This window comes from Nannospalax galili, unplaced genomic scaffold, assembly GCF_000622305.1.
Source record: "Nannospalax galili isolate Female #2095 unplaced genomic scaffold, S.galili_v1.0 scaffold445, whole genome shotgun sequence".
Classification (NCBI taxonomy): domain Eukaryota; kingdom Metazoa; phylum Chordata; class Mammalia; order Rodentia; family Spalacidae; genus Nannospalax; species Nannospalax galili.
Window position 1 is genome coordinate 2,210,702 of NW_008354184.1, and position 7,575 is coordinate 2,218,276.

The following is a 7,575-nucleotide window of genomic DNA, read 5'->3' on the forward strand; positions in this document are numbered from 1 at the left end:
TTAGAAAATCTAAAAAATGCAAAGGGGCCCCACAACATAGCTCAGTGATACTTGCCACAAAGACTGACAATCTGAACTCATTCCCCAGAACCCAGGATGGAAGAAGCCAGCCAACTTCTCCAAGTTGTCCTCTCCTCTGATTGCCTCACATGAGCCATATCATACAAGGGCCCTTCCCAACAAATAATAATGATGAAAACTCTAAAAATGCAACAGCTACTCCATAATTACTGTTTTGGGGGAGAGTGACAGAGAACAAGTCAGTGGAAACAGACAGCGGGTGGTCCCAGACAACTGCTATTTGGATCTCTTACCTTAAATGCTGGGATGTACACAACCTTAGGAACACAAGCTGGGGCTCTTCCCAAGGCAAGGGGGAGGGGGGGTGGAGCCTGGAACTTAAACCCTGTTAGCTTTCAGTTAAATCCATGTCTGATTGAAACATGTACACATGTGCATATTTTAACATCAATTGGGTTTCCCATGACAATGCTGGCACTTACCACAGGCCAGGCACAAAACACTGATGTCCTCTCTTATCCTGTGCATGTCTTCTGGACTCTCCAGGCATTGCATGCATATGATGTACCTACATGCGTGTAGTCGACACTCTTACACATAAAATAAAAATTAAATTAATTAAAAACTGAAAAAAAAAAGCCAGATGTGGTGGCGCATGTCTTTAATCCCAGCACCTGGGAGGCAGAGGCAGGTGGATCTTTGTGAGTTCGAGGCCAGCCTGGTCTACATAGTGAGTTCCAGGACAGCTGGGGCTGCAAGGAGACCCTGTCTCAAAAAGACCAAAAATAAAAAACTAAAAAAAAAAAAAAAAGGTGCCTCCAAGATATGCGTGAATGCTGGAGAGACTGCAGGGAGTCCAAAGGGCTGCGCCTCGCATGGCTCAGCCTTATTTCGTACCTGCGACATCTTTTAGGTGATTCATTGGAGGGAAATCGTGGCACCCCTTAACCAGCATGGGCTGCCCTTAAACTTCAAGTGCCTTTCAACTGAATGCCATGTCTTGACACTTGGAGATGGAGCAAAATAGAATGCTTGAAGACAGGTGCTCTCAAGTTGACTGCTGGAGTAGATGTTCCATCACTTCCTAGTGGCCTTGGAAGAAAGAAGCAGAAACTTGCCAAGGAGAGAGCTGGACTTTCCAAGTTATCTCATCTTAAAGATACTGAAGCTGTTCAGAAGGTCTTTCTGGAAGAAATACAGGTTGGTGAGGAGTTACCAGCGCAAGGTGAATATGGGGAAGGTGTAGACCCCCTGACGATGCAAGTGCTGTGTGTGGACAGCCTCAGCAGCTGCTGCAAGTACTACAGCAGCCTCTTCCACCGCCAGTGTTCCAGATGCTTCTGAAAAGCTTCCAACCATCAGTCAGAGAATTCTAAGTGCTCAGAGCTTGGCTGATGATGATGTGGAATGAACCAGTTAGCAACATAATAAAATCTCTGTTTAAATGATTTTTTGGAGGGGAGTCTTTTTGAGACAGGGTCTCCCTGTAGCCACAGCTGTCCTGGATTCACAATGGAGACCAGGCTGGCTTCCCATGCACAGAGATTCGCCTGCCTCTGCCTCCCGAGTGCTGGGATTAAAGGCGTGCACTACCACGTTTGGCCTTCTGCTTAAATGATTTAAAAAATTCTTAACATGGGGGCTGGAGAGATGGCTCAGCAGTTAAGAACACTGACTGTTCTTGCAGAAGACCCAGGTTTGAATCCCAGCACCCACATGGCAGCTAACAACTGTCTGTAACTCCAGTTCCAAGGGATCCAATAGCCTCTTCTGACCTCTGCCGGCATTGCACGACACGGGTGCACTTACTTACATGCAGGCATAACACTCATACACATAAAAAAATAAAAATAATAAATTAAAAAAAATCTTAACTTAGAAGTTGAGCAGCTCTAGGGAAATAAGGGCAAATATGCTTATTATGGACTGCCCTACACTGAAATCTACTAAAGTGAACGTTTACTTTGAGTAGATCATTGTTTATTTTTCCCAGTGAAAGTGTATTTTGATAGAGCTTTTCATTTTATAAATACACCGAGTTACCAAAAAATAAAACAAAACAAAAAAACTACAAAAAAGGCAAGGTGTTCAGCTCCTGAAGATCAACACTTGAGCTGACCTCTGGCTTCCACATAGAGGTGCACACATGTGCATACACATCACACCCACACACATGCAAACACATGAATACACATACACACACAAACCAACAGAAGGAAACAAATGAAACCACCTCATCCATGCTCCCAGGCCAGATCTTTCCCTCTGTTCCATCAAACACTTGAAGCTGCCTCTCACCCCAGGGCTGGAAGCTGGGTATGTGAGGTCATCTGGTGGCTCCCCCCAGCACTCCTGGGCCCTGCTCCCCACAGAGGCAGGAACAGATGGAAGCAAACTATGGGTCCTTGTCCAATTCACACCCATTACTTTCTCCTCAGTCTCCTAGACCTGAACCCATGATCCTCTTAGACCTAGCAACCCCATAGGCCACTGCATTTATTGGGCAAATTGTCAAACTTGGGATCAAGTCACATATAAAGGCAGGTCCATCAGAATAACAGCTGACTTTTCAGTGGAGAATGTGAAAGCCAGAAGAGCTTAGAACAATGTCCTATATGTCAGGAAAGAACACAGATTCCAGCCCAGACTACTATACCCAGCAAAACTATCAATTGTGATAAGAGGAGAAAGAAAAATTTTCCATGATAAATCCAGATTTAAGGAATTTGCGTCTACAAAACCAGCTGTATAGAAAATACTTGATGGGATGCATCTCTCTGAAGAGAAGATTACTCTCAAGAGGGCACAAAGAATAACTTATCCCAGAACAGTCAACCAAAAGAAGTCTAAGAAAACAACACTACAACTCCAACATGACAGAAATTAATAAACATTGGTTAATGATAACTCTCAATATTCATGGTCTCAACTCTAGATTAGCTGTTTGGACTAGAAAACAGGTTCTCTCAGTTTACTGCCTCTAAGAAACACACCTCACCAACAATGATCAACATCACCTTCAGGTACAGGATGGAAAAAGATATTCCAATGAAACGGAACTAAGCAATGAGCAGGTGTAGATATTCTAATATCTAATCAGCATTCAGTTGCTTCCTTACTGCAATGTGACCTGCTGCCTCCCATCCCCATACAGGCCTGCCCCCCATGATGGACTGCATCCCCTTAGCCCAAATGAACTCTTCCTTCCTTAAATTGCTTTTGTCTGGTATCTTGTCACAGCAATAAGGGAAGTAACTGGCAATTGGTTCTAGTCATCTGAAGACCTCCTGTCACTTCCCTCACAAACCTTCTTTTACCCACAAGAAACAGCCCCTGTTCCACCCATCCTTTGTGAAGATCTGCTGACCTCTCCAGCCATCTTATGAACTAATCAATGGATTTCACAGTAGTGTTCCATAAACTCCTAATCTGTCTTTTTTTTTTTTTTTTTTTGTGGTGCTGGAGATTGAACACAGGGCCTCACACATGTCAGACAAGTGCTCTGAGCTATGTCTCTAGTCCAAGTATTCCATAAGCTGTTGTTGATGACCTACTGGGCAAGTCCTGGGCTCCTCTGGTTCTAGCTCAACAAGCTCCACCCACTTATTCTTAGAACACAAGGCCAGAGAGGACAAGTCCAGGAGTCTCTGGTCTCCTGTCTGCCATGCCCTCTGCACATTGCTTCATTTGCCCCTCCCCTGCCCTCACAGTGTCATTATGCCTATTGAATGGATCTGGGAACTGAGGCTCTGAGAGGTATAATGACTTGCCAGGGCCACATATCAGGGGAAACAGCAGAACCAATTGTCTCCCAGACGCCTGGCTGTCTCCAGGGGCTGAACACAGGGCTCTAGAAAGAGCTTCCATTCTGGGCAGGGGAAGAAGGGTGATGCTTTCTCTCGTCCCCCAAAGCAGACTGGAGGCAAAGTGCCTGGGTCCTGCTTAGGACCCCTGATGTCAGTGGTCCAGACCTTCTGAGAAATGACAGATTCTAAGTCCATTCTCCTTTTTCTGGGTTGGGCATAGGATGTAGGCCTCATAATACCCTTTTCAATTTAATTCCTATTTTTTATTACTCATATTTATGGTATTGGCATATCACAGGGGACATGTGGATGTCAGAGAAGAGCTTGCAGGAGTTCTTTCTCTCCTTCCACCGTGTCAGTCTTGGGGATCAAACCCAGGTAAAGAGTATGGCAGCAATCTCCTTTATTGGCCGAGCCAGAACTGGAGTTACGGAAGGTTTTTAGCTGCCATGTGGGTACTGGGTACCGAACTCAGGTCCACTGTAAGAGCAGCCAATGCTCTTAACCATTGAGCCATCTCTCCAGTCCATTGATTTGGTTTTTTGAAACCTTAGTACATAGTCCTGGTTGGCCTTGAACTGGAGGTAATCCTCCTGCCTTAGCCTCCCAAGTGCTGGGATTACAGGCATATGTGGCCGTGCTCATCATTGAATCAGCATCCTCCAATTGTAGGATGTACATGACAGGACAGAGCATCAGTGTGTCTGGCCTGTGGTAAGTGCTGTGTTGTCATGGTAGCCCTGTTTGATGTTTAAATGTATATATGTGTACATGTTTCAATTAGATGTGGATTTACACAGAAGCTAACAGAGTTTCACCTCCAGTCCTCCGCCCCCGCCCCCCCTTCTCGGGAAGAACCCTAGTCATGTCTCCTCAGATTGTATACCTCACAGTTTCCAAAAGTAAGAGCTTCTAATCACAGTAGTTTGGAGCTGGTTGCTGTCTCTTTCAACTGACTTGTTCATTGTTGCACTCCCTCCAAACAGCAATTCTGGAGTGTCCATTGCATTTTTTTTAAAGAGCTTTATTATTTTTTGTCAAGGGGGGGGCCTTGTGTGATATGGAGAACAGAGTGCAGCTTGAGGGAATCTGTCTTCCTTCTTTCACTGTGAGTTCTGGGGATAGAACTCAGATTGTTAGATTTGGTGGCAAACACCTTTACCCTACCCACTGAGCCATCTAACCAGCCATTGCATTTTTGAGATTCACTAATGGGAATTCAAATTACAAACACATGTAGTGTGACTTTGGCAGGAAATGGTTGTAGGTTCATGGTTACATCTAGGAATAGCTACCTGGTTGCAGGCAGGTCTAAGGAAGGAATGGCTTCAGAAATATCTGGACCACCTGACCTGCCTGGTGTCCTGACATGAAGGTACCACCATGGCAATATCCATTCAGGGCACCTTTGAGGGTGGGGGGATGGACAGTGGGTGCGGAACAGATCCACACTGCCTGGAGCCACAGGCTAGTGTGTGGACAATTCTTCCAGTAACCTCACATGCTAAAAAAGTGGCCAACCCTCTCCCACTGACATGTTATCACAAAGAACTCTGGACCTATGGGAAGTTAGTAATGTGGCATATGGAATTCTGCATACACCATACACGGCTTTGTTTTTTGTTACTGATGCAGGAAGTTATCAAACCACCTCTGTCTTGGAGTGGGGCCCTGCAGCTCCCTGGGACCTAGAATTACCTGTGGGTTTTCTTTTGTTTTTTTCTTTTTCTTTTCTTTTTAAATCCAAAATGTGTTTATTGGGATGCTTTCTCACTCATCTTGATTCAGGTACTTTTAGTGCTGCTTCCTCCTGAAGGAACATCCTTCTGTGAGCTGAGCTTTTCCGCCTGTAGGCTGACAGGACAGTGGAGCAGCCAACACACAAGACTACTGTTTGTGCATGGCTAAAGACCGTGGTGATTTTATAGCATCCTGGGCATTTCACACCATAAACTGGATCTGGGGCTGCACCAGGCACTTCTTGTGTTCCCTCTCTTCTCTTCTGGAGGGGGACAAAGGAGATCCTTTGCGAGAGGCATGTTCTCTTGGGAGGTCGTCACTGCTGGAAAGGCTCTTTTGTTTTTTTTCTTGTCCTTGTTTTTACACAGGGTCTCATTTAGCCTTAGGCTGACCTCAAACTATATATCCAAGGTTGGCCTTGAACTCCTGACCCTCCTGCCTCTAACTTCCAAGTGTTGGGACTACCTTGCTAGGTCTCCTGCTGCTGATTTTTTTCTTTTTAATATTTACATTATTATTATTATTTACATGTATGCATGTGTGTACATGACGTGTATGGCCAAGTGTGGCATGGGGTACACGTAGCTGTCAGAGGACAGTTTTGTGAAGTCAGTTCTTTCCTTCCACCTTTACATGGGTTCCAGGGATTGAACTCAGGTCACCACACTTATATGGCAAGTGCTTTTACAAGTCCAGCAACTATTACTGCTTCTTTAGACAGGATCTCATGTAGCCCAGGCTAACCTTGAACTTACTATATAGACAAGGATGATCCATCCTTACCTTCCCATGTGCTGGGATTACAGGTGTACACTATTGCTCCTGGTGACAGAGTATATGTGTGTGTGTGTGTGTGTGTGTGTGTGTGTGTGTGTGTGTTTAGACAGAGTTTCACTATGCAACCCTTACAAACCTCATGTAGACGAGGCTGGTCTCAAACTCACAGAGATCTGCCTGCCTCTGCCTTCTAAGTGTTAGGATTAAAGGTGTGTGCCACCACTCCTGGCTCACTTTACTTTTTTAAACTTTATTTTATTTCATTTCGGTGTGGGTATAAAGCAAGTGCACTTGTAACGTTGCATATATGTGGCCAGAGGACAACTTTCAGGAGTCAATTCTGTCCTTCCACCATGTGGCTCCAGGAACTGACCTCAGGTCATCAGGCTTGCCGTGGGCAAGCACTTCTACCCACTGAGCCACCAGACGAAAACATTTTGATCAGCCATACTCAAAGGCTGATTTGTTTTTCTCTTTATGGGAAATACAATAAAAACCATTGCCAGATAAAGAGCATAAGCCCCAAATGTACACAAATATTTTGTCAAGATTTACTTATTTTTATTTCATGTGTCTGAGTATTTGCCTGCATGTATATATGTGTACTGTGTGTACGCTGAGTGCCTGCAGTGGCCAGGAGAGGTCACTGGATCCCCTGAAACTGGAGTTACAGACTGTTATGAGCTACCAGATGTGGGTGCTGGGAACCAAACCCATGTCCTCTGCAAGAGCAACAAGTAGTCTTAACCTCTGAGCCATCTCTCCAGCCCTCCAAAAATTATATTAGTAGCATGTCAGATAGCTAAAGAAAAATACGTGTTCTGACTAAATGATTATAGTAAACCAGACATGGTGGCATGCACCTCTAATCCCAGATCTTGGGGCACTGAGGCAGAGGATCATGAGTTACAGACCAACTCCGGTTACATAGAGACCCTATCTTAAAAGAGAGAGGGGGTGAGGAGGGAGGGAGGGAGAGAGAGAATGAGAGAATAAGAAAAAAGAAAAGGGCTGGAGACATGGCTCCGAGGTTAAGAGCACTGGCTGCTCTTGTGGAAAACCCTGGTTCTGTTCCCGGAACTTACATGTTGGCTCATAACTGTCTGTAACTCCAGTTCCAGGGGATCTGACACGTTCTTCTGGACTCTGTGAGTACCAGGCACACACATGGTATACTTAGATACATGCAGGCAAAACACACAGAAAAAAATGTATAAATAAATCTTTAAAA

At 44.9% G+C, this 7,575-nt stretch overlaps 1 non-coding gene across 1 annotated transcript; it reads left to right on the forward strand.

The window, feature by feature from the left end:
• The first annotated feature begins 833 nt into the window (after window positions 1-833).
• Window positions 834-929, forward strand: LOC115067405. Its single transcript, XR_003846820.1, has one exon. It is a non-coding gene; the product is annotated as a small nucleolar RNA SNORA14 (small nucleolar RNA).
• Window positions 930-7,575: the final 6,646 nt, after the last annotated feature.